A 2,320-nucleotide genomic window follows, 5' to 3' on the forward strand; every position below is an offset into this window, starting at 1 on the left:
TTTTTTTTTTTTTTTTTTGTATTCTACAGTTGCCCAAGAGCAGTACTGTAGTTCTCTTCCTCCTGATTCTGATCCTGGAGTAAAATTGCACTGTTTTGTGGGTTGCATACTGGGCAGCTTTTTGCATGATTGTTTGTCTTACTGACAATGTTAAATACTACCTGACTCTCTAATGCAGTGATTCTCAACCTGTGGGTCGGGACCCCATTTGGGGTCGATCGACCATTTAACGGGGGTCGCCAAGCAAGGCTGTCCGCCATTTTTTTTGTCCGCCATTTTTTCCCCTTTTCCGGCGGGTGCCTTATCTCCCTTGGGCTGGGCCAGTTGGTGGTCGGCCTGCTCCGTCTCTGCCGCTTGCATGCGCGGCGCTCCCGGGCAGGGAAAGTCCTCGACTTACGACCGGTTGGGTAGTCCTCGACTTACGACCGGTTTAGTCCTCGACTTACGACTGGTTTAGTCCTCAATTTACGACCGGTTTAGTCCTCAACTTATGACCGGTTGGGGTCGCGGCATTAAAAAGGTTGAGAACCACTGCTCTAATGTTTCTGTTGCTGAGGTCAGGAACTCCTGACTCTTTTTACCCTGACCATAGGATGATTGCCAGGCATTAGCAACTTGTTTATCTTGATAGAATAGAGAAAACCCTACATTGTGAGAAAGAGATCTCATCTGGGAGATATTTCAGCTTTAGAATGGTCACTTTATCAGCCTTCCTCAGCTTTGTGATCCCCAGGTGTATTAGCTTTCATGTCCCTTAATCCTCAGATAGGATGCTTTTAGAAATCAAGAAATGGTAAAATACTGAGAAGCAAGAAATACCAGAGAATGTATGTATATATATATATATATGTATGTGTCTATATCTGCCTGACCGACCGACCGACCGACCGTCCATCCATCCATCCATCCATCCATCCATCCATCCATCCATCCATCCATCCATCCATCCATCCATCCATCCATCCATATCTAATTCAGATACTGCCCATCTCATCTTCATTGTTTAGTGTTGTGTCACTTTTATGCTGGTCTTGATAGTTTCTTGATTCTCTGTGATATCCTCACCATTTTGTTTGCTGTGGTGTACCACTTCTGAATAAAATTCTGTGTTATGGTTGGGAAGCTAAGTGAATTATGTTCCAAACATGGTAGATATTTTAGGTTTTTCTTTGGTTATCTTTGTTACAGCCCCTTCAGTATTGTGCCAAGCATGCCAACTATTGGTAGAGAAGTATATATGAATTTGCTATAATTTGCTGGCTCTCGGCAAAAATTTTAAAACGAATTCCAGCTGCAAGCCACAAAAATGTTTGTTATGGATTGAGTGACTGAAGTGCCTCTTTTTATTTTTTCCTCCAATATTAATATTGTTAACAGACTGTACTTAATGCTTAGTATTCACACCCTGGTAAAATTTATGAAATAGCATCAGGCATCTGTTAGTAGCAAAAAGAATGTAAAGGGATGTAGAATTGGCCTTGGAAACTATGAAGAAGCTATTAAATGGGGAAAGAAGGATCAAGCTATTAAGGAGATTCTTGGAGGAGTCCAAGAATGCTACACAGAACTAACCAGTCCCAAAATTGAAAGATGCTTGAGAAAGAAATTCAAAATAACTCTACACTGATTTTCTTTAATGTAACCTGGGACAGAGATAAGCTTGGACTGGATTTCAAGATTCTGTTATCCCCTACAACAGTAAATTACTATTCCTATAGTATCTGTTTCTTGATCTGGCCTAGCTTGAATGGCTGCTGTTGTCTGAGACCCAGTCCTCATATAACTAAAGCAATATTACTTATATATGGGAAGAGGATTAATAGAAATGCAATATATTTTTAGAGGAAAAAATCCCTTGAAGAGATCTGTCATTCCACCCAAAAAAACTTCCAATGAGTTCCATAGTCTTTTTATTTATTAAAGACATTCATTTATCTCATTTTTCAAAAACTCGTGGTGAGCCTAGCGCTAATTTAAGAACACTGTGAGACAGATTGGACTGAGAATGAGAGACTGGTCCAACGTCATCCGTGAACTTTTGTGGTTGAACATGCACTTGGCCCTGGGTTTTTTGATGGCAGTCCAACATTGGCATCACTACACTTAGCTTTTGTACCACTGTTATCATTTTAAATAAAAAGATGGAGATGAACTGATGAGAGTGGCATGTAAATAGCATGGTGGCCTGTCTGCATTTGTGAAGAGAAAAGTTTCACACAGTAGTTTCTTATTTTTCTCTTCTAGCCCTGACTTTACTGTGATTAAATGCTCAGATGATGAAATTTGCGAGCTTTTTCTTATTTTCTCTCCTTTCATAAAA

The sequence above is a fragment of the Protobothrops mucrosquamatus genome, unplaced genomic scaffold, assembly GCF_001527695.2.
Source record: "Protobothrops mucrosquamatus isolate PMUCROS unplaced genomic scaffold, P.Mucros_1.0 scaffold_300, whole genome shotgun sequence".
Lineage (NCBI taxonomy): Eukaryota > Metazoa > Chordata > Lepidosauria > Squamata > Viperidae > Protobothrops > Protobothrops mucrosquamatus.